General features: G+C 40.8%; 1 pseudogene; it reads right to left on the bottom strand.

The window, feature by feature from the left end:
• Positions 1–22,791: 22,791 nt before the first annotated feature.
• LOC142784428 (uncharacterized) lies at positions 22,792–24,481 on the bottom strand (annotated as a pseudogene).
• Between the last annotated feature and the right edge of the window lie 1,018 nt (positions 24,482–25,499).

The following is a 25,499-nucleotide window of genomic DNA, read 5'->3' as shown; positions in this document are numbered from 1 at the left end:
AACACTTCTGACACCACGTGTTGTGTTCAACGCCAAGAAGCAAGGCCACACGTTACTAAGCAAGGAATGAACACTGTTAATTTATTCGTATCACTTATGTACCTGCATGGGCAGCGAGAAGAAGGAAAAGGAAGGAAAAAAGGTGGCAAAGTGTGTGTGCGCACATGCGCGATAGACCGATCTGACACACTTATTATATGACTAGTGAATACCTGTTTTATTTATTTTTTATTCATTCATTTATTTATTTACACTGCAGTATCAAACAGAGGCTACAGCAAGTGTGAGAAATTGATACATATTATTTAAAAAGACATAATAGTTTTTAAATATATCTGAAGTGAATATTACAATGCTTACAGATAACAGTGAGGCTACTAAGAGGCTAAGAAAATTAACAGCACACAACAATATTTAACAGCAAATAGTGACTGCGAAATGCAAGACTACAAAAAAGTATAATAAACACAAAGAATAAATTTCAAAGATAAAGTTTGTCCAATTGAAAAAGATTACGCGATAAATTGGAATGAATTATATAAGATAAGTATATTCAATGATGCAAACGAGCTACTGCAAATATTTTTCAAACAAAGAAAATGAGGCTTGTCTTATAACATTGTCGGGTAGGTTATTCCGATCAACAATAGTGCTAGGGCAAAAAGAGTATTTAAAGCAGTTACTTTGTGGAAGTAAAAGTGTTATCATTAAAGAATGTTGTTGTCTGGTGGGGCCACCCTTAGAATATTTGATAATAGGAGAAGATTCTATGCTCTAATGTCCTTTACCTATTTAGTAAAATAACTTCGGGTGGCAAATTCAGCCTCTATTACTAACTGAGGGCAACCCTGATCATTTCATGACTTCAGTAATTGAGTAACGATCGTAGGAGTTATATTTGCAACAAACTACTTTTTTTCTATTCTGTTGAGTTTGCTGATATTCGTTTTGGTGTATGGGTCCCAAATTGGTACGGCATACTCAAGCATAGAAGATGTAATGGACTGCTATGCAAGCAAACGAACGAAAGGAGTTGATGATTTAAAAGGTCATTCTAAAAAGAATAATTTACGCAATGCTTCTTTTGTAACAACATGTATATGTTTGACCATGATAAACTATGTGTGAACCAAAGACCCAGGTATCTATACACATTGACCTCCGTGAGAGTGTTTCCATTCCCCTAGTGAAAAAAAGTGGTTTCTTTTCATGGGTTATTCGCATAAAGACTGTCTTTTCGTAATAATAGTCATTTGCCACTGATAACACCATCACGTGATTCTTTAGAAGTTTTTGTTTAATTTATTCTGATCCTCGATTGGCCTAACTGTTTCATCAATCACGCAGTCGTCTGCATAGAGTTTATTTTAACGTTTATTGATGGTGGTGGTGTTTATAAATATCAAAGCAATTAGAGGCCTAAGCACGGATCTCTGAGGGTCGCCAGAAACAACGCCAACGTCACCTGAGCACTCGCCAAATAGGATAACGTATTGGTAACGGTTCATCAGACACGCGCTGATCCATGTCAGTTGAGTATTATTTGTTATAATGTAACCTGCTTTATGAAGTTATTTATTATGCGAATTTTTGTCATAGGCCTTTCTAAAATCCATGTATCTAGCGCCAGTCTGATATTCTTTATTCATAACTTCAGCAAAATCCTGCGTAGTTCCGAGTAATTGTATACTTGTAGGAAACACGAGTCTAAAGCCATGTTGTGCATCTGTTAGAACTTTAAACTTTTCAAGAAATTCGACTATATGTTTATAAAGATGTGCTCAAAGATTTTACATCAAGTAGTTGTTAAAAAAATGGGCCCATAATTTACCACGTTGCATTCATCCCAGAATTGAAAAGTGGCTTTAATCTCGCGCTTTTCCAGTCCCCCGGCAATGAACTGTCACTGAGAAAGTTTTTGAACAAAATGAGTAAATACTGCTGAGACCAGTCTGCAAAGAAAGCGTTTATTATATCGTCTGTGCCAGGGGATTTTTTAATATCTATGTTAAGAAGAAGGTTTAAAAAACGCGGCTCAGTAATTCTCACATCCTACATAGTGTACAAAGACATAATTACCATTGGAACAAAACCGTTATCTGTTGTAAATAAAGATCTAAAGTGAATATTTAAAGCAGCAGACACAGCTTTGTTATCAGTAATGAAATTCCCAATAAGTGAGAACGAGGTAATGCTACATGAACTCGGCCTAATAGATTTCCAAAACTTCAGGTCAAGCTTTATCAAAATGCGGAACTAATAGACTATGTTATTTAGCCTTATCCTCTTGAGTTTGTAATTTCAATTTTGTTGCTTATGTAGCAATAGAATCATCTACTGAAGAGCAAAGTTTATTTCTACCTTTTTTATTTTTTAGTCTCTAACGTTTGCGTTGTGGCTCAAAGTGTAGCTCCATTGAGAGAATTCACCGTCTAGGAAAGAAAATACCTGGAAGAAGCCGTCCAGTCATCTTGAAAGTAGGAGACTTCAGGGACAAAACCAAAATACTGAAAAACTGCCGCAACCTCAAGGGGACACAATTCAGTATCAGCGAAGATTACTCTAAACGAGTAGTTGAAATCAGAAAACAACTATGGATTTCATCAGCGGATGAAAGAGCAAAGGGAGCAAAGGTTAAACTAATCATCGATAAATTGAAAGTAAACAACGTTCTCTATGGCTGGAATGAGGTTACCAACGAGCGATTCAGGTATGCTAGCCCAGGTATTACCAGCTCTGACTGACGCCAATCGAGACCAACCGCATCTGTTAAGGTTATTAATGTAAACGCCAGAAGTTTGCTGAATAAAGCTGATGCAGTTGAAGCCGCAATCCTGGAGCATGAACCGGATATAATGGTCGTAACAGAGACTTGGTTACACACGGATGTAGCAGATTTTGAAGTAACACCTACAGGTTACACAATTGTTAGAAAAGACCGGCAAGGAAGAGGTGGTGGAGTTGCGTTTCTTATTAAAGACAACATTAGGTTTTCAGTGTTGGATGATAACTATGACATAGAAATGTTGTGGATTAGGTGTGGGTTCAGCGAGCGAACTGTGTATATTGGAGGAATTTATAGAGCGCCAAATTCCCCTCTTGATATAATCGCAAAGCTAAGAAATTTTATGGATTCTAATTTTAGTCTCCAAGATAACGTATTATTATTAGGGGACTTTAATCTTCCGGATATTAATTGGCTATCCCAGTCTCCTGGATCGGAACAGGTTGCAAGTGCTGAGCAACTACTGGAGCTGGCATTCTGCTACGGGCTAACGCAAACTGTCACTGAACTTACTCGGATAGGGACTACAAGGTCATCTATCCTTGATTTGGTTTTTGTGTCCCCAAAGCTGTTGCCGTTACTCAGCCGTTGTGAAGTTGTAGAAGGCCTATCCGACCACAGAATGGTAGTAACGCACCTAGCATTGTCCCCAGACACCTTGGGTAAACCCACACTTAGCACTGTATTGAATTTTATGGCGGCTGATGATGTGTCTATTCTGGACTATCTTGAAAGGTCCTTTGACGAATTTCAGGTCCTTTACAACACTGACTGCAGCACTGATAGGCTATGGCATTTCTTTTCAACTGTTGTAGGGAAGTGCATAGACAGCTATGTACCTAGGATTAGAAAACGCATTTGTAAAACCAATCCCTGGATCACCAGAGAAATCATTCACATAAAAAGAAAACTAAAACGGAAACGGAAATCTTGTGCAAAAAATTGTACCCCTGAAGGAACAGCTTGCATTTCTTCAATGAGACAAGAACTGAAACGTCTGATCAAGCAGTCCAAGGATCGGTTTTTCAATGTGACATTGACGAAATACTTGAAGGAAGCCCCCTCAAGGTTTTGGCGCTTTGTAACTCCCCCAGCAAGCTCTCCGAGGCCACCTGAAATTACTCAACAACGTGTTGATGATTTCAATTCTTTTTTTGCTTCTGTGTTTACTCATGATAATGGCAATTTGCCCGAGTTTTCTACGTCACCATTGCAGCGGCCGATCGATGATGTGGAAATTAGCGAAGAGGGTGTTCTAAATCTTTTACTTAATATAAATACAAGAAAAACCCCCGGCCCTGATGGTATACCAAACGAATTTCTGTACAGATACGCTGAATGGGCGGCTCGCTTCCTTACAAAAATTTTTCAGTCGTCCCTGCGCAGTGGCTCTTTCCCACTAGCGTGGAAGCAGGCTAAAATTACCCCTGTTCACAAAAGTGGCTCCTCTCGAGACGAGCGCAACTACCGTCCTATTTCGCTTATCAGTACATGTTCAAAGATACTCGAGCACATTATTAATAAACACTTGATGTCCTATCTTGATACGCACAATCTATTATCTTCGAAGCAGCATGGCTTCCGCCGAGGCTTATCTACAACAACTCAGTTAATCGGATTTGTTCATGATCTTTCAAAAACAATCAATTTGCGTGGTCAAACTGATGTGGTATATTTGGATTTCGCAAAGGCATTTGATAAAGTGTCGCACTCAAAGCTCCTGTTTAAAATTGACAAAACGTTTCAAAATAGTCACTTGACAAAATGGTTTTCATCCTATCTCAGCTGCCGTCAGCAGTTTGTTCAAATAAAAAATAAACAGTCTAGAGCAGTTGCAGTGAATTCTGGAGTTCCCCAGGGGAGCGTGCTGGGTCCCCTTTTATTTTTGTTATATATAAATGACCTACCAAACCGCGTTACGGTCCCGATAAGGTTGTTTGCCGATGACTGTGTTGTCTATAGTAGAATCGAGACTGAACATGACCAAGTTAATCTAAACAACAATCTTCAAAGAATAAAGGATTGGTGCGAAGAATGGCAAATGAGTTTGAACACAGAAAAAACAGTCTTTATGACTATAACTAGAAAGAAAGCACCTCTAGATTACAACTACCAGATTGGCAATGCTTTCCTCAAGCGTGTACAAAACTATAAATATCTTGGGTTATGGTTCACGCCCGACCTCCGGTGGAACACTCATATTGATAATGTATGCTCCAGGGCTACCAAGGCATTGTATAGCCTTAGACGTAACCTTTATACCGCCCCATCTGATATAAAGTGTCTTGCTTACAAAACTCTTGTCAGACCCATTATCGAATATTCTAAAATTGTCTGGGACCCTTACACAAAGACTAACTGCAATAAAATAACAAAAATACAGCGACTTGGTGCGAGATTTATTTTTAATAAATATAGCCGACATCATTCTCCTACTGAACTCTGTAAAAAAGCTGGACTGGATAGTCCTGAACTTAGGACGAGGATTGAGCGTCTGAAATTCCTCTTCCAGTTAATTCATAATCAATTTAAACTAAACTATTCAGATTACTTCCAGGTCAACACACAAGAACACTCCAGACATCGCCATAATATGTATATACCACCCCTAGTCCCACGTAACGATTGCTTTAAGTTCAGTTACTTTCCACGTGCTATTGAAGATTGGAATATGCTGCCAGAGTCTATAATTGGTTGTTCCTCGCTTACATCATTTGAACTGAATCTAAAACGTTTATTTTCCGAATAACAGTGACATATGTTTTTTTTTTTGCGTGTGTGTGTACTTTTTGTTGGTTGCATGATCCTGCAGTAGTTGTCTTTCAAATCTTCAGCGCGGTGCAAAAGTGCCGCCTCAAATGCGTCATGTGCTGTTCTGCGCGTATGTATTGCATCGCATGTGTGTTCCATTTATGTATGTTATGTATAACTTCGAGTTGCTGGTCACAATAATACCGAGAAATTATCTCGAGACCTGTACGGTACTTCTTTTTTGCAAATAATTGTTTGTACTTCCACCCTGTAACGGCCCACTTCTGGGCTAACAGTATAAATAAATGAAATGAATGAAAATGAAATGAATGTAGCTGGAGCGTTTGTCGTTCAAATCGTTTCTACCGGGTGATTTTTTAGTCACTAGTGGCATACAACGTACTATACATTCCTTAACAACGTTTTTGAAAATTAGCTATATATCGCTTATATCGCTCGTGTTTTCTGAGAAAGCAATAAAGGAGAGGTCCAAAAAGTCAATAATTTACTCACTATCAGCGCGAGAAAAGTTCGGGTATTGGCGATCGACAGTGAGCCGATTATAAAAAAATATTCGTTGAAGTTAGAACCACGGCTTTATGATCAGATATTTCCAGTACAACATCACACGATACATCCTTTTCAACAGTACCACAAAAAAGATCGACGATTGAAATTGCACTTTTCATTCTAGTAAGCTGCAATACCATGTGTAGCAAATCGTAATTAACAGCTATGTCAACCATTTTTGTCTCCCTTAGATGAGAAGGCTGCGTGGAGAAAGTGTTCCAGTTGATTTTCGGAAAATTGAAATCACAAGCGAGAATAAACCTGTCCTTGTTTTATGGGACAGTACATGTAATCATCAAAATTTTCAAGAACCGAGGCAGAAGAGTCAGGTAGCCCTGAGATAGCTCCGAGAACGTATTTCATTTTGTTAATATATATATATATATATATATATATATATATATATATATATATATATATATATATATATATATATATATATATATATATATATATATATATATATATATATATATATATATATATAGGTATGGGATATGGCACAACGGGAGCGTTGTCAACAAGGATAAATATATTTATTTCCCAACAGTTTCGGGAGGGGACCTCCCTTCATCAGGGGATGAACTCATCCCCTGATGAAGGGAGGTCCCCTCCCGAAACTGTTGGGAAAAAAATATATATATATCCTTGTTGACAACGCTCCCGTTGTGCCATATCCCATACCTTCACGAAGACTAACTGGCCCATTGAATTATTACTCCCACTATATATATATATATATATATATATATATATATATATATATATATATATATATATATATATATATATATATATATATATATATATAAGGGACAGAAGTGTATACCTAAGGGCTCGTTTTTCCGTGTTTTAACACAATATTAATGACATCTAACAGACAGTAATGCCAAGGAATGTACAGGGGAAGCTATTAGAACCAATGGAATGTAAATAAGAAAAAAGAAAAGTGGATGAAAAAATAACCAGCCGTGAGCAGCTGCTCTACAAAATATTCTAGGAAAACACTGTTTTCAAAAGAGTAAACTAGCGCCATTTTTAAACTATATATCTGTGATGGTCGCCAGGCAGTATTGTTTGGACGTTTGGTGTAGAATGGCCCAGTGTAAAAAAAACAGATGTCTGAGAATCCTTTGATGCTCGGGCAAGTTCGAAAGCAATTTTTGTTAGCAGCAATTCAATTAAGCCCTTGTCTTCACGCTTAGGCCCAGAAACAAAACATAAGTAACCAAAGTAGTCCTAAGAGTCATGCAGTCTCGGTGTTCCAAGGCTTGTGGAGCCTACTTTAGTGCAAGCTTCACCATTCTTTAAAAATTCAGATTCAACCAACAGGTTTAGGAGGCACAGTGCAGTTTCAGCTAAATTGTTTCAAACCAGTTATTTAGGTAAAAAGTGGCAAGTAAAGGTAAGAATACCATTTTAAAGGCATCGTAGGTAATACCAAAAAGGTCTGCTTACTTTTTTGTCTGTAGTGGTTTGCCAGAACGCTGTGGTTTCTGTAGTATAGTTCATTGTATAGTGAACATAGGCCTTTAGAACTATCATTAGCCATGTTGAGCTCAATTTTTTGATTATATTCATAGTAGCCATACTAAAATTATGACTGCAAACTTGATTGCTCTCTTGAAGATTTTCTCTTGCATAAAAGTGTTTCAGAGTCTTAGTCAATTTTGTTATAAGCAAATGTGATGTCATTATAGGGTCAGTTTTTACAGAGTCGTTCAGTTTTACCCCATCTTTTACATTCCTAATAGAGCAGTTATTTTCAATATTGGTGTTTAAAATTTGATGAGCATGCTGTGTGTACTAAGGTGTAAGCAATTACAAATAGCACATGCACTGAACTCTCCTGTTGGCAGTTCATTTCTGTTATTCTTGATTGACAAGTGGGGTTTAACGTCTCAAAAACACTATATTATTATGAGAGACGCCATAGTGAAGGGTTCTGAAAATTTTAATCACCAGGGGTTCTTTAACGTGCAGCCAAATCTGAGCCCACATGCCTACAGCACTTCTGCCTCCATCGGAAATGCAGCCGCTGCAGCCAGCATTTGAAACCGCGACCTGCGGGTCAGCAGCTGAATTTCTGTTACTCTCGCTTCCCTATTTCTGTGCAGGTGGGCTATAGTAGTTTGGCTTGCACAAATTTGTAATGGCACCTGCCTGATTCTGCTTGCTTTAATGGTGATTTTAACCTTGATAAGCTGCATAGTCTTACGTCACAAAATTGCTCGAGATGCCAATTATGTGGACAAACTGTATAGATTAAAGGCAGCAAATATACATGTACACACTATTAAATGTACATCGAGAGCTTTTACTGGCAGTTCCTAAAGTTTTAGTGTGGAGGAAGTTTTAAATCAATTGATAATGACATTTCAATAGAATATCTCTACCATTGAAGATCGTGACAACAACCTAGTTATTTTCACAGTGATAAGCATGCTGTTTTTTTCATGTGGCAGAACTAATTTGTACATTTCTTTCTTCTGATACTCACATATGCATACCATAAGGATTTTGTGCCTTTCAGTTTCACTCTGTGCGTTATATTTCTTGTGCGTGTGAGCTAAGGTGCTTACATGTGTATCTGACATTCTTTGTGTCAATAGTTTAATTTTTCCGGTGCTTATGAAGGACATATCAAGTTCTATGGCAGTGACCTCCCAAATGCACAGTGGTGCCGGAGCCTCAAGCAGCGTTTTGCCGATCTCCACAAGGCGTTCATGAAATGAACACAGCACCACACGTTCACAGTGCTATGATTATTATTTAGGTTTAGATTTCGTTTCAAAATTACAGTTACATCATGTTTTTGTGCCACCATCCAGTGGCTTAAGTGGAGCTCATGAAATTACGGTGCAGTCATCTCATTTGCGTACCATGAACACTGCAATGTGGCTGTTCACAGCTGGAGCATACAGATATATAAAACATTTATTCATTGTAGTAGGGCTGATTAGTATAATAATGCTTCTGTATTGCTATTATTACCTATATAAGTAAAATTTACTTAAAATTTATTTATGACCTGTATCATAAGAACTACAAGCTGGATCCCAGTGTATACCTGCGCCCCCCAGGACGAGTGTCGCCTCGTACCAATCACTCATTTTCTGTCCAAGCTTATGTACCGCGGGTGGATGTATTTAGGTTTTCGTTTCGGGTGCGATCTATTGTTGACTGGAATGCGCTCCCTCCCGAGGTACTTACAGGATGTAGATCCTCACAGGATTTTCAACGACGGCTGGACTTGTTTTTTGCCTAACATTGTTTGTGTATTGTTCACCTGTTCACCTCCCACCCCTGCTACAGCCCGCAAGGGCTAGCAGTATTGTAAGTAAATAAATAAATAAATAAATAGATAAGTTTTCTAAGTCTAGCATAAAACAGTGCATTATTGTGTTGCAATGTAACCACCATTTATGATCACTAGCATGCTAATTCAGTAGCTTTGTAACATATTTTATTATTTCAAAGCTAATTTCGCTTCCACATCACGGCCATTGGAAAGATGCCGATGATTCACTCCCTCATCATGCATCTTTAAGAAATTTTATTTGTACACAGTATTGCGCGTACTCCAGATGTTGACGTCTATTCAATTTACGCATTATATTGCTTTCCACCAGATTCGGACGGTCATTTCATTTCCGTATATTTATTGCGTCTTTTCTTATCTGCAGAACTTTCCGCATCATGCAGTTTTCCTTATCTGCGGAGCTTTCCGCATCATGTGGCTTTCCTTATCGGCGGACCTTTACGCGTCATGCGGCTTTCCTTATGTGCAGACCGCATCCTGGGCTTTCCTTATCTGCGGAGCTTTCAGTGTCATGCGGCTTTCCGTAGTCCAATAATCGCGTATGCGCGCAACCGCACATACGGAACGTTTCAGTAGGGCTGATAGGCACATCATCAACACTACGGGGAGGACCCTAAAGAACTGGAGATGGCCGGACTCTGAAGACGCGATTTTGTACTCAATTGAATCTACTAGGCGAACAGGGTATCTATGAGATCAAACACCTCGATTGAGGAGGTACATGTATGAATAAATTTTCGTACAACTCTGAAGTTGCAAGAACAGAAACCAGTTGTAGATAACTCAAATGCACTTTTGATTGTGTAGCTTTGTGCTAGCCTTTTTTCTCAATCATATTCAGCCAAAAACAAAGTTGTCATAAAGCTGCCTCACAAGATGTAGAGTCATTTGCCCAACCTCACCTCGCCACCTGAATGGAGCCATTTGTAATAAAAATACGGATCAGTAAAACACTGCGTAGTGCGAGGGAAGGTTTGATAAACATTCTGCCATTATTCATTTGCCTTTATACGGACAATTCTCCAGCAAGGAAAAAACGAGAAAATCTGTCACAATGTAACCCCATTTCAAGGTAGTACAGGTCTTTGACACCTAAGCTAAATTCACCTCATGTTTTCGGATCATTCTGCCGCAGAATTTTCACGAAAGCCCCTGGATTGGGCGCAGAAAGGGATCATGATAACGCTATGCTATGCCCCAAAAAGAACTCATGACTGCTGTTAAGTCGCTAGAACACGAGTTCAACGACAAGGCGAAGTTAAATGAATTGACAGGACTAAAATGTTCGCGAACCTCTGATGTTTTACTCGAAAAATCAAATATTGCTTCAAAGCAGTGTTTGTAGTGACTCGTGTTGCACCAGCAGTTGGCAATTTTTTCTTAAATGTACACGAAAGAGAACCAATGTCTCAGTTTAGACTGTCACGCTGCACACCGAAACTTCCGATGCCACAGGTTCATTATCAGCGGAGAAAATTAGAGTTGAAGTTTACTTTTTATTTCGTAATGCTGAAATATTCAAAATATAATGTATTTTCGCAACAGTGGCTTACTGAATATTTCTGAAACTTCGTATCTTAGGCCCATCACACCAACAGATAATGGTGTACTTTTAACATTTATGAATTATTATCCACGTAAGTCCCAGTACACGCATTTGAATTTCATGGTGTCACGTGGCTTCGTGAGAGAAGATCAAGGCAGCCTCTCCACCCACATTTCCCTTTCGCGCGTTTTTTCACTTACCAAGCGTCGTTTCACGGTGCAAGTGGCATTTCCGGCATTGAAAAATTGTACTTGACTCATACGCGAAAATTGTTTTTCAATTTAGTGTTTATAAACGTGTACCGAGACAATTTTCAGACACCGCAAAAGGGACATTTTTAGTTTCCTCGGTATGAAAGTGGTATTACCCCTTACCACATAATAGTCAGCCATCATGCATAAGATAATTACATTGATTTTAAAGTTTTCGTCGCAGAGCATTGGCAAGCAATGAAATGGACATTATCATGATGAGTCAAGAAGGTTCCTCCGAGTTTGCAAACGGAGTTTCCATGCAGCCTGAATCACAGATATGACTGTCATGGTCAATAGGGACAATGCACTCAAGATTTATATGTACCACGAGCAGATCGCTTATCTTCCACTAGTACGTAGCGAATTGCCAAGTTCTTGCAACGTCACACTGCCTTGTCATGTCACGGAGAAGCCACCCACTTGATATCAAAACTGAAAGTGTTTTTTAAAGGTAGAGGTACCAAAAACATATGGAAACTTTCCCACGTAACAAAGAACTTTCTTCTTGAAACCAATTGTCTTCTATAGAACAACAATACCTAAATATTAAAAATTTGTCTCAGTACTCTTTTAGGTAATGCCAACAAGATGAATCGGGACAGTAATAGTAGATGGTTTGGCATTATGTATTTCGGTACATGCACGATTACCTGATCAATTGGGAAAGGAACAATATTAACGGATGGATGGTAGATCTCGGCTGGTTTATAGGCGCTCGCTTGCTTCCTGCTTTTATGGCCTAAGCAGCCGCCGCGAGTAAAATATAGCTGTTTTTATACAGTGACAGCACACTCCGCGTGAGGGCGTCGAGAGCGAACTCTTCAAAACGCTTTTTTTTGCATACGCATTGCATTGTAAATCAGCTGTTCCGGCCACTTTCTCGTGCCAATTACTTTTCCATTTGTAGGAAGCAGTGAGAGTAGTTGAGGCGTGTGTGGGCACAACCTGCCCTTTTTGGAACTCAAGCATTGGGTGATGAATACGCACATGCAACGGTACAAAATCTTTTTTTTTCAAGGCTCGAACACAATCTATTCGCTGAATTCGAAAATGCATGAGGCTTGTGCGGTTGTATTTATCGTTTAGGTGCACGTTAAAGGTCCACATGGTGAAAATTCCCGAAGCCTTCACTATGCCGTCCTTCATAAACATAACAGTGCAATAACTTCCTCGAACAAAACTTCTTGGCAATCACAGTTGATTCTTTAACTATATATTGAAGGTTCACTGCTACTGGCCTCTCCGAAAAGTGTGGACAAGAGTCCCGCAGAACGTCGGCGCTAATTACTTCTGAAAAGTTTCTCCGTATTCTTCTATTGATTTGAATAAAAATGTTAATAGATCAAAATAACATTACGTCTGGCTTTGTTTAAAGCCCACACGTAAGCATTTCTGGTTAGAAACAATGTCGCTACTTCAGCTACAAGCATCACGACAAAGTTATACCAACAGTGCTTTTTTTTCTTCTTCAGGTGCAATGAAAATATATTAGTACTAAAGAGAACATTTTCATATTCTCTGAAATTGTACATTTCCCCTGCGTCTCCTGTGAGCCTTATTGCATATGAAAATGTCTAACATTTTTTCATTGGCACTGAAGATTGCATCTGGGCTTGTGTGAGCTTGGATTGTTTTTTTTATTTAACACAACGACTTTCCGAAGCCGTGTCACCACATGCTCTTTTATGTTTCTAACTTTTGTGTTTTCAGGTTGTACAATTATTATTTTCATTGACATTCTTATTACTCTTGTTATTACTCCTGCTATTGCGAGTGCTATTCACACCTACTTGAGAAAAATAGTGACCATCCCTATTATGCCTTTACTTGCACCTTTTTGAAGTACTTAATTCGATAAACAGAAATTGTGATACCTTGAACGAAAATGTGCAAAGTTTATCATTTTCATGGGCACTGGCTGCTGGCATGTAGATTTGAAGTAAACATCCCAAAACTATTTTTTCTCTGAAAAAAGAAATTACGTTGTCTGTCATTGCGTTTGCCAGTTAGTGACGGATCATGTGGCCGAGCCTTCCGAATGTGACACACAATGGTACACGCGTGCAGATTGGAATATTTATCATTTACTCCTTTCTTGAAGTATCAGAAGTAGTGGTCATATATGCTTCCTACCTGGTTTCTATTGCTTTGGTAACACCAGGAAGTTCAACAGTATATATGAACCTGAGCATTATTTGGGTGCGCTAGCCTTTTTTTTTTTCAATGAACGGCGGTTTGGAGCGCGATTGCGGCTATAGGTAGAACCACAGCCTCCTTCCTGTATACAGGTCGTAAAGAAAGCGAGCGTGCGCCTCCAGACCAGCCGCACGTAGATATACACGGGACAATAAAGAGAAATAATGACTTGACTTTGATTTTCAAACTGTGGTCTGACAACTCTAATGCTACAAGTTTCACTATCATCATTTCTTTATTATTCAATAAAAATCAAGGTCAAAACTTCAATGTTAATTTTTGTGCCTACACAATTGCCACAGGTGCGAAAGCCAAACTACAATTTGTAGCAATTTTCGGAGCAGCAAAATGTTACTTTTGGAGCACTAAAATCGAAATTAGGAGCAGGTTACAAGTGAAAAAACATTCATTTTTTACCACGACAGACCAAATTTTGAGCAGCTTGCGAAAGAAGGCATATATATAAATATATATATATATATATATATACAAGCCATTTAAAATTCTCAAAATCTTGAACAGTGAATATGAGCACTGCTATTTCAACAAAATAGTATTTTCTTTAATCACCCCACTCAGCAAACAATGATCAGGTCCACATTAGAAGTCACCAGGCCTGTCAAATTTTATGAGAATTCAAATGTGGATTTCCCAAGATGTTGACCATGAGATTCATAAAAGCGATAAAAAACTGTGACTTTTTACAGCTGCAGAGATGTCGTATTGTACTTCAAAGAATTTTGCCAGTAACGTTTTATGACATCAGCGAGCATATTAGTACTCACAAATATGTGGCATATACATACATCAGTCATTGAACAAACCTTGCAGTGTCTAGAAACTTCAACTATAGGCCCCTTCTAAACATTAGAACGCTTTTTCGCAGGCCACCCATGTACTATGGCAAAGGTGGCGTAAGCGATGTTTCGGCACAGGTGAGAACAAGACCAAGAAATTTTCGAACCACAACACCCCCCCCCCCCTCCTTTGGTTTGATGAAGGGGTTAGGTTTAGAGCACAACTTTTTGGCTTGCTTGCAAGGCGCGTTTGACCAGATAAAAAAAATAATGGCACGTGCCAATTGGCCTCGCAATGGCACCGGATATCTATTGCATGTGGCGTTGCTATGACAACTGACATGGTCACGGCTTCAACTAAAGCTGGTAGTATACAAACTTGATGTGCTGAGAGTTACAGTTTGTACACTTCCAGCTTTAGTTCCTAATGGTTTATAACATGCCATGGCCGCAGTTGCCGACTAGAAAATTCAAGTCTCCAACAAAGTTTTGCTGGCTATGGCAACACATCTTTTGTGTTGTAGTTGCGTCGTACTGCTGGTAAATATCTGCTGCGGTCAGCAGACCGACAGGCATGCGGCGTTGTTACTTTATCTGGTTGATCGCATTTTGCGAGTGTCTTGACCTAATGAGCAGCTATCTTACACTGCAATTTAGGGCTAGGGTCTGCCCGCATAGATTGGTGACGCAAACTACAAGTGGCTAAAATGGTCTCCATTTCTCGCTCAAATTAGGGCAAATGAGAAAATTTTGAGGCTGGCCGCGCATTTTCGCGCAGCGTGGCACAATTTTAGCGAATTTCATGTTTTTGGCACAGCTCGGTGCACAAATGAGGAATTTGATCGAATTGGCGCAATCAGCGCGGCTGTTGCACCCCTGTATTCGAGCATCACGTAGCAAATTTTAAAATGTCTTTTTCGTATTTTCGTGACATTGGCCCAATAAAAGTTTCCAGACCATCGTATGCTAGGTGTAGCACGCACTGAAATCAATGTACTTCATTTTTATTGAGTAGAAGCTATGTGCCTCCCCCCCCCCCTCCCAAGTAGATGGCTTCAATATTTCGTACGCCACTGTTTTTGGCACGGCTATCTCAGTGGAATCTCCACCCAAATTTTCTTCTTGCGTGTTTTCTCCGTTTCCGAGCATCATGTCGCGGCAAAAGAGGTGCTTTAAGGATAGTGGAATTACAGTTGCTACTATGCAAAAAAATGTTTCGCTCTTTAGTGTATCTTTAAAGAGAATGGAAAAGTACTTCACTTTACGCCAGAACTGCCCCAGAATTTAAACCTTCAGTCTTTAGACCTAAGGCTAACACTTTACTCAAACTGGTGTGAGACGGCTGAAACTAATTTGGGAGCAGTTTTTGGAGCAGCGAAGTTTCAATTTGGAGCAGCTGGCAGCATTTACTAAGTTATTCTGGGAGCTTAAAAATACCAATGTTTAGCAACGGTGGGCACCAGTGCATATTTTATTTGGCTTATATTACACGTTACACCGAAACAGAGTTTGAAGAAAGTTTTTGAACAGATTATCGCTAGGTATGAACTGCACTACTTTTTTAAATATCATACACGTGACCTATCTAGCCCTCGTAAGACACGAAATAATATTTAAAAAAGGATTTGTTGAAAGCTAGATATCCAATAATACATCGACTTGCGATTGCTGCCCACGCCGCTCCGTGACTCGCGTAAAGTGCTCGCGCACCATAGGTGACAAAATACCTGTCCACACAAACAAACCTCTGATCAATGAGAGGCAGGTTTTCTGCAAAAAAGAAGAAAAAAAAGAAAACGTAGTGACGCTACCACCGACCCAAACACTGATTGAGATAAGCCGAAAGCTTGTGTAGCCCAGGGCCGGCACGCATGGAGCGACACCCCTTTAACACTTGTTGCGAGTTTCAATTACAAAACGAAGCATTGGCAAATCGCCATTAATAAAAACTGTGCCAAGTGATTGCCGATGCGTAATGAATCACGAATAAAGCACCCAGGTGCCCGTTAAAATTGTTTACAATGTTTTGAACACTTGTTTTGTCAGCGCAGCTTCGAATGTAACCAAGTGTTTCTCTCTACCTGCAGACACTGATGTGCGGATTTCACTTGCGATGGCTTTTATAAATGCAAAATGCAATGCGAATTCGCCTGTTTCAATAAAGTAGTAGCTAATTGGTGTAAACCGGGAATAGGTTGCACACATTCTGCTGCTCACGGAACCCATTTTGAGAACCCATGTGCACATGCCACAGCATCCGGGAGACTCGTCGGATGCAGGGAAAAAATGACTCCGAGTTCACAGTTACTCGCTCACAGCAAACACGTACTCGTAGGTGACCACATGCAGCAGCGTCGACATGAAAGCCACCGTGACTAGAGGAACGCGCTATGCACGACGGAGAACCGGAGAGTCAACCCCGCTATGCTTGCCACCCAACTCGGTGGTTTTCTCTAGCCGACAGTAGCACTAGAACACACAGCCTAGCTAGTAGAAGAAGCACGCTCGATGCACGGCAGCACATTTTTGTAGGGTCACGCATATTTGCTAAAGTTTAAAAATTATGGTGGCACCATGGGAGCCTTTGTCACGAGAAAGATGGAAAGTGAAAAAAAAACACAATTGGGTGTGTCCTATTAGTCAAAGTCGCCATTTTTCCCCACTGAAGCTGAGGTAGGCATCAAAATTCTAGCTTTTGAGGCTGTTTCAGAGCAGTTCGGTGCAATTTTTATTATTATGCTTTTAGAGCAGCCTTGCGCAAAAAAAAGCGGAAATGCATCAAAAATGCGCAATGTGAGCAGCTGTCTCACTCCTTACCAATTCATGTGTGTTGGCAGTACAGGCCCAGGTCACAACAGCCTCTTCTACCTTACACATTAGCTTATTCCAAAGGGATCAAAGATGGATTGGCTGCCTCTGTGGTACCGGAGGCTGTGTGCAAGTCATGTGTGCACAGTGTATTGAGCAGTGTTTATGCTCAGATCCAGAGGTTTCCCATAGTAGGGTTTACAGATTATGCGGTCACTAGATCCTGCGAAAAGGTGGCGAGATAGATCAAATTTTTCAGAGAAAAATCATGAAAGCCGCTTCAGCCTGCTTCCCTATCGTTCAAGTTCTTTATTGATACAAGCTCTTATTATTACAAGAAAATACACAACACTTGTTAGACTTGTTCACAAGATAGCGCACAATTAATAGTGTCGCAACCAGATATGATGCGGCAGTAGTATGTATGGCTCTCAAGAAGCTGGGCAGCACTTGCACACTTGTTAAACTCGGGACCAAAGGCAAAAAAAATAAAGGTGATTGTGGTCAGAAACACCGAAGCTCCTCCATTTCTTGTGTTACAAGATCAGGGGTGCGACAGTCGAAATACAACTTGGAGCGATTTTTGGAGCAGAAATATATTCCTTTGGAGCACTAAAATGTGAATTTCGAGCAGGTTACAAGAGAGGGAGATATGCAATTTTCATCACTTGATACCAAATTTCGAGCTGAATAAATAGAAGCCTCACATTTAGAAACAATATATGTACAAACCATTCGACATCACCTAAATTCTGCTGTGTAAAACATGAGCACTGCTATTTTAATGAAAATGGTATTTCAAACCACCCCACTGAGCGAACAATGAGGCATTTCATATTAGCATTTGCTGTGCCTGTAAAATCATTTGACAGTTTGTGCGAATTTGATTATGGATCTGCCAAGCTCGCGAATTTGAGAGATTCCTGAAACCGAAAGCACAGGTGGTGAAAAAAAAAACTTGTGCACAATTTAGTTAGTTCTATTAGGGAAGCAGAAACGTCATACACTGCTCCAAATTATTTTCAGTAGCACATTTAGACAGCAGTGATTACAATGATACTCAGAATCAGGCACCATTCAAACGCATGAGTAAGTGAACATTATGTGCAGTGTTCTGTGACTAGGGATAACAGCCCCTTCGAAATCTTATTACGCTTTTCCGTAAAGCAGTTTTGTGAAGTGGCAAAAGTGGCCTACTCAGGATTCCCTGCACGGGTTAGAATCCCAAGCCAAGAAATTTTCTAATCACTACACCTCCCCTTCCCCAACTTCCCACCTTTTTTTTTTCACAGTGGGATTAGGTATCGCTTCGGCTCTCCCTTGAAGGCACGTTCGACCAGGTAAAGCAACAACAGCATGCACTCAGTGACCTGGCGACAGAACCGCAAGTCTATTGCCGGGACCGTGGCTGGGACGACACAACTGCAAGGCAAAAGAAAAGGGGCGGGGCTCAAAGCTTTCGATGCAATAGGGAGTGCCCCATTTTTTTTTAATCTTTATTCACAAACCGTGCGATATTTCACGGCACCTCTTAGAAGATGAATCAGTTTCCCAAGCTTACGAAGTTTTCGCCTGTAGATCAAAGCAGCTTTGAGAGGAAGTGACAGTGGCTATGAGCCCATCCTACAGACGAAATCTATAAGCAAAGAACCCTGTGAGCTGTGGTCGCAGATGGCAGAGGCATTGCCAGAAATTTTGCTTGAAGGGTGCGCCGCCTTGATTAGAATGAGTCCTAGTAGGCAAGCAGAAGTGGTAGACCGTTATTTTCGGCGCCCCTGTATACCATAGGAAAATATGGGGGGGGGGGGGGGGGGGCAGAGGCACGGGCCTGATGTACCACATCCTGGCTATGCTACTGGTGCATAGAAAGCAGTGTGGTCGGGTACACGCATAGGGAAGGACAGCCGGGGTGGAGGGTGGGAGGGGCACAGGCTGCTGTTAGGTTACCTTGGCGAGAGAAGTAGCTCTAACTGGAGCGGCACTTGTATGATGTAAGAACGAAGATTTCGTCCAACGTGCTGGCCGAACACACAGAAGCAACTGACAACGAAATAGACTGGAATAAGGTGAAATTACCGAAATAAAGGGAAAATAATTGGACTTCCGCGCTATATCTAGAATATCTGACAATTCGGACAACAACGGGGCGCATTCTTGAGTGTATTGACAATGAGAGCAACTTCCCCAGATATACACACATACATCCTATTTTGAATTGTACCTAATTGGACTGTTGGCACATTCATTTTTAGTTGAGAGCGTGGCTCCTGTGCGGAAGCTAAATGTTCCGCTTTTATGCCAGCATTCATGGTCGGTACTCTTGTTAACCACATAGTTGATTAACAACCACAACACAAAAAGAGAGAGGAGACAGTGGCACTGCAAGCCGCCGTGAGAGTACCCTCACGTATAGCGCACTGTGGCACCATGCCGGTAACTTTTGTTGTCTTCCCGGATTGTGTAGTCTGCAGAAGTCCGCACACATGAAGGCACAGCAAAACAACGCTATTCGAAATAGAGGGCACTGCAAAGTCACGGTAAAATCACACATGCAAGTGGCAGCGTTTCGTTGCCAGTGCGAGTCGAGATCACGTGATCCAACCCTGCATAAACGTAGTCCTAACAACCCAGCTATAAACTTAGTCCTAACAACATTACATGTGTACACTCTTGAAAAGTACCAGATTATGCTACCAACGAGCATATAAGCAAAACATCGCAAAAATAACGAGGACTATGGAAGAGTGTGCGCAACACGTCGACGAGCGCTAATTTTCAACATTTTTGACAGCTTAATCACTAAGGAAAGCTCTGAATTGGTACAAAGCGATCTGTCAGATTATTACTTGTGTTTTAAGGCATAGCAATCGTACCTGCTTCTTTCCGTTGCAACAATATTATTGCACACTTCGATCTCACTGTTTCATATAATGAATCACGGTTCTTTGAAAAAGAGCTCTAGTCTCAGGGTTCTGATGACAGAGAAACAAAGAAGAAATATTTTCGCATTTGGCGAAACAACCATTAAATGGATGTACTACATAAATTATATTAGAAGCACTATCACAATTGGGCTGCAATTCAAAAGACTGTTCGAGACAGCCACACCAAATTACGTATATATTTACAGATTTTGCCGACTTCACGCAGTCTATTGTGTGCTGTATGTTGGTGTTACTGTGTGCTGCGAATGGTACTGAAGTCGGAATCAGGATGCTGACAGCATGGCACCAACAGTAAACTGAGCCTAGCAGTTTTAAGCCAGCACCTGACATTCGTATATGATGTCACAAAAATATGATGCAGAAATTTCTTCCAAAAATGACCTCATGTGTTGCAACCATCAAAGTGTTTAAGATGATGTGTAGATTTCAAATAACATACCGATAGTGACACCGTTCATCGTGTTTGATTCTATACATATGTCATGCGGCATGAGAAATTCCAGACAAACATTTCAGCATTCTCCCCAGCCGTGAATTCTGTCATGCTCAACTGTCAATTCTGTCATTCTGTCGTCTCAACGACCTACTCATCGCGAGTTCATCAGATGAGCACAGTTCACATCTGAATTTAGTAACCTAACACCTGAAAAAGGCACATTTGTCAGCATAGGCAACAAGGCATTTGATGTCCAAAAGCTCACCTTTCTTATCCTTGTGTTCTCCGTATCCAGTATTCAGCTCTACCCAGGCAGATTTATAGGTGTTGAGAGCTTTCCATCACCGAATACTATGCTGATAAGCCGTACAAGCTCCTTCGTCTTATTTTTGTGAACTACGCACTATACTAACATTTTGTACCATGCTGCCAGGTCATTCATTATACATATTCCCTCCACTTCATGCTATTGATACACAGAAATGCTATTATATTGAGCACCCTTAGACCAAGAACGCCCATACAAACTTTTGGGGATCAAGAGACGCTTGCACGAAAGTATATGCCACCCCGTGCATATCAAATGAGAGTTCCACTATAAATCATCGTAAGACATCTTGAATGCAATTTGTGCTAGATCACCGAGTCGTCAAAAGAGTACATATGGCGGCCAATCAGTTCCATGACATGTCCTGGAAACTTATGCCCGCTATCTGAGCAGCGTCGCAGCATTTTTTGTGGAGACTGAAACCAACAGATCCTCAAAAATGCCACTGAATTATGTGGTTGGCCCTGTAAAGATATCCAGCAATGTGACAATGCGACAGAGTCTTGAAGTGCCGCAAATCAATCTGCTCAGGTGGTACGTACATCCACGTGATGCTGTAGTACACCATATGTTATTTGTCTGGGGAAGTCTTTATATTTCCCGTGCACTTGGGTGTATGTGAAAGAGTCTCTAATTGTGATATACCTAATTGTGCTTACAAGTGGACATGAATGGTTAGTGCTTATGTCATTACATTATTACATGGAATTACGTGATTTCTTTATCATAGATTGTGTGAGTACATCTATTATCGGTACAGGTTACACTCCCTCAGTTACAATCGTGGTATCAATATTTCCATGAACTGCAGTAGATGTCAAACATATCAGAAACATATCATAGGAGCTGTCAACATTGTCATTGATGCCCTGTCACAAAGCCCAACCAACATGTTCACCTGTCCCAGAGAAATATACACATGAAAAAAGTGTCGACTGGTTCACTACAATTGTACAGTTAAGAGTGATTATGACTACTATTGTACACTAAGAGTGATTATCGTGGTCTTGCGGTCTTGCTGTGGCTCCAACAGTTCATCGCTATTGTCAAAGTTTGTTTTGTTTGTGCTTGCTCGCAGTGTGAGGGGACGTTGAGTTAAAACCTGGCCCCTCCAGCGGCAGTAACTCCTCTGTTTAATTCATGCTCAAGGAATTATTATCAGGGCAAAGTAGACTGACTGAGGAAATAACGGCGCTTAGGGAACAACAGGCTGGCATAGAAAGACTGGTGGCAGATCATGAAGCCAGGTTTTCCGAGCTAGAAAACAAAGTTTCTCGTGTTGATGACCTCGAACGAACTGTTAAATTTCTGGAAGCAAAACTGACTAACATCGAGGATAGGAGCAGGCGTCAAATATGGTGGTATTCGGTATCTCCGAAGACCCAAATGAAACGGAATCAGTCCTTAAAAGTAACGTTCTCGATGACTATTTCACTGCAAAGACTGGTATTCTTTGTAATTCCATTGGTAGAATACGTCGACTTGGGAGGCCGGGTAAAGAAAGACCAGTCATAGTATATTTCCACGACTCTAATGAAAAGCAGCTTGTACTGAAGAATATTTAAAAATTAAAAGGCCCCAGTATATCGATCCAAAATGACTATTCCCAAAATACACTGATAAAGAGAAGACACCTAAGGAACAGAGCAAGGGCTGAGAAAGAACAGGGGAAAAAGTTACCTTAATTATTGACATACTTCGGGTTGGCAATGAACTTTTCTTTTGAGATGAACAAAAAACTCGAGAATCCAAATTCAAGCGGACGAGGGCACTTCGAGGAATGACTTACACGCACCCTTAGCACCTAAAGAATTGCGTGTCCTAAACTTTAAGGTGGTAGGCCACTCAAAAACAAAAATTTTTTAAGGGCAGGCAGCGTTGAAATAACTTTTTCCTCGAAACCAGCATGTCTTATTTAATTCACCCAGCTATTTACAGAGCAGAATATTGAATATCTATTTATTGTGAGGTAATCTTTGTCAAAAATTGCATTAAAAGTGCCAGCCGAAGATTTCCGAGCTTGTAAAAAGGGTCACAATGTTCACATGCAGGCCTAAAATGCACCAGATTCATCGCTGGGCCCTTCTGCAAAAGCATCATTGTCTGCTTTTGTTCGGGTGGCTGCTCGTCTTTTCTTCCTGGCCTATTTTGTCCCATCCGCTGACTTGCGTTTAGCATTCTGCATGCGCAGGTGATCCCTGGTGATGCAAGCTTTCGTCATGTGGTACCCTGGTTCTATGCCAGCTTGCCTCAGGATATCTAGGGTGCTTACACTGCCATTATTAAAGTGTGCCACAGCACCATGCAAGGCAAACAATATTGTAGGCAAGCTTACGTAGACCTCTTTGGGTGCCCGCTGCCATATTAGACCAATGAAACACTCATTAGCATTTTGAGTCTTTCCATGAAGGCACTTCATTAGAAGTTCATCAGAGCACAGATCACTGTAGACCGTTTTAACTTTGTTGAGCACAGCATTTGGAAGTCCTCCTTTGTGTACATATTTCCCTTGGCCGAGGGCTTCGACCCTTTGGTATGCCTTTTCGGTCCAAGTGGACGCAGGCCATGTCTCGGCTGCTTGTCGGTAGAGCTGCAATGAAAAAGACTGGCAAGGGTAGCCTTTTTCATTGCAGAAAGGTTCCCCACATTAGCTCTTATGGCGATGCCATAGTAGTTTTGAAGGTGGTCAAAGAGGGCATCAGTGAGCTTTCTCTTACCACCGAGTCCACGCACTGTCTTCTTCAGTTTTCTGAGGCGGCAGCCAACACGTTTCTGGACATGACCAATACATTCCGGTTTCTTCACACTGCCCTCTCCATGCATGTCTTTGAAAGCGGCATAGCTCTTCGAATCACCATCACCATAGTATTGCAGGTACTTCAAATCTCTTTTGCATTTTGACCTTTCAAATATTCGGTATAAACCAACCGTCTCCATACTGCCAGCACTTCCTTCATGGTTTGATTGACAGGAAGTGCGGTTTGCCTTCCATTCCTGGTACGAAGCACTATCTTGCCTCAACTTGCTTTTGGTTTTAAAAGACTTACACGAACTAGAAAGGGTCTCAACATCAATAACCTTTCCCGTGTCAACAGAAATCACAGACACACAACCGTTCAAAGATGAATGGCCACGCTTCTGCCACGTGCCATCACCTGAAACACCACACTCGGCACTCTCCACAACACGACGAACTTCCACAGCAGCATCAGTCATCGACTTCGACGCCACTTCTCCTGCCGCTGCAGAAAGCCGAGATGACAATTTGTCGTAGGCGGAGTGACAGGAGGAGCAGGCATGCTCATCAGTTTGGAAAAAGTTTTCGCACCAGCGTGCCCCTTTCCTAACTGGCGCATCGCGTAAACCAGACGTAAATTGTTCTCATCGGCACGACCCACCTTTCTCGACGTATGAAATGCGCACTTGAACCCACAGTTGGTACACACAACCGCACAAGTCGAGCATATTCCTTGGTGAGAGCATTCCTCGAGCTTCAGTGTTGTGTTTATGCATTCGGAACATGCCAGTGATGAAAACACTGAATAAAGAATACCAATGTCCACTATCCTGTTCCCTTGGAGCGCAGAATTCTCTAGTGGAGCCTGGTACCCCTTGTTTATGTCCCCAAGCTTCATCGCGGTCGCCGAAATACCAGCTTCTGTGTCAGTAAGCAGCCTCGTCATCGTGTAGCAATTTCCAGCAAACTTGCGCTTCCTCGTTTTTTGTGTTCTGCACTTCCCCATGCTGGTTGTAATGTGATCCAGGTGGCCTAAGGATACAGCCCTAGTAGCGTTGACACGTGGAAAAAATGCAGAATGAAGCCTGACGTAGCCTGACCAAGGCGAACAACGAAAATTCCGACGAGCATCGTGCGTCCCCATTGTGGCTGTTGTTAGAGATTAACGAAAACTTTCAAACACAAAGTTGTATTTATTGACATCATCTTATATGAAAGTCACAATAAAATGCATGAAGTATTTTGAATAGCATTAATATAGACAAAAAAACACTTGCTTCTGAAAGTGATTTTTCGAAACCGAAACCACAGTTGGAACTGTAGTATCGGTTTTGCTGTAGGAGCATAAGTTGCTGTAACTCGCAAACTGATGACGCTAGGAGGATAATTTTTGTTGCAACATGTATGCGAATGCTGTGGCGTGCAAGAAAAACAAAACGCTAAAAATTTATTTCGTGTAATAATGACTTTTGAAGGTTGCCTACCATGCTCGAAGCATTGTTACTAAGTCTGAGAATCCTGAATTGCTTATCTTGAGTTACAGTGCTCACGTAGTTTTAACTGAAACCTGGCTGCATGACGATATTGATGACATAGTTTCGTTTGCCTTCATCTTATCAGACCTTTCGTCGCGATAGGTCTTCGAGGTGGGCGGAGTTACAGTTTCGGTTAAAGAAAACATATCTGCTGTTCTCTTACGTAAAGCAAATAACTTAGAAACTGAATCAATGAAACTTACTTGCTGGGGTAAATTGTTTTTGTTGTTTTCTGCGTACTGAGCTCCTAACTCACCTGCCAAACTCCTTTCTGACTTTTGCGAACATATTGCATTCTTTAAAAGTACCAATGTGATGCTTATAGGTGATTTTATTTTCTCAGGCATTGATTGGGAGAATTTGTCCTTCTTTGTAGAATCCAACTTGCACAAGAACTACCTACGCAACATTATGCTTTTTCATAAGTTACAGCAAGTTGTCAAACAACCGACACGTATTCACGATACGTCAGCAACGATTTTCGATCTT

This window comes from Rhipicephalus microplus, unplaced genomic scaffold (assembly GCF_043290135.1).
Source record: "Rhipicephalus microplus isolate Deutch F79 unplaced genomic scaffold, USDA_Rmic scaffold_14, whole genome shotgun sequence".
Lineage (NCBI taxonomy): Eukaryota > Metazoa > Arthropoda > Arachnida > Ixodida > Ixodidae > Rhipicephalus > Rhipicephalus microplus.
Note: the sequence above shows the minus strand (reverse complement) of the source record. Positions and strands in the feature narration are given on the sequence as shown.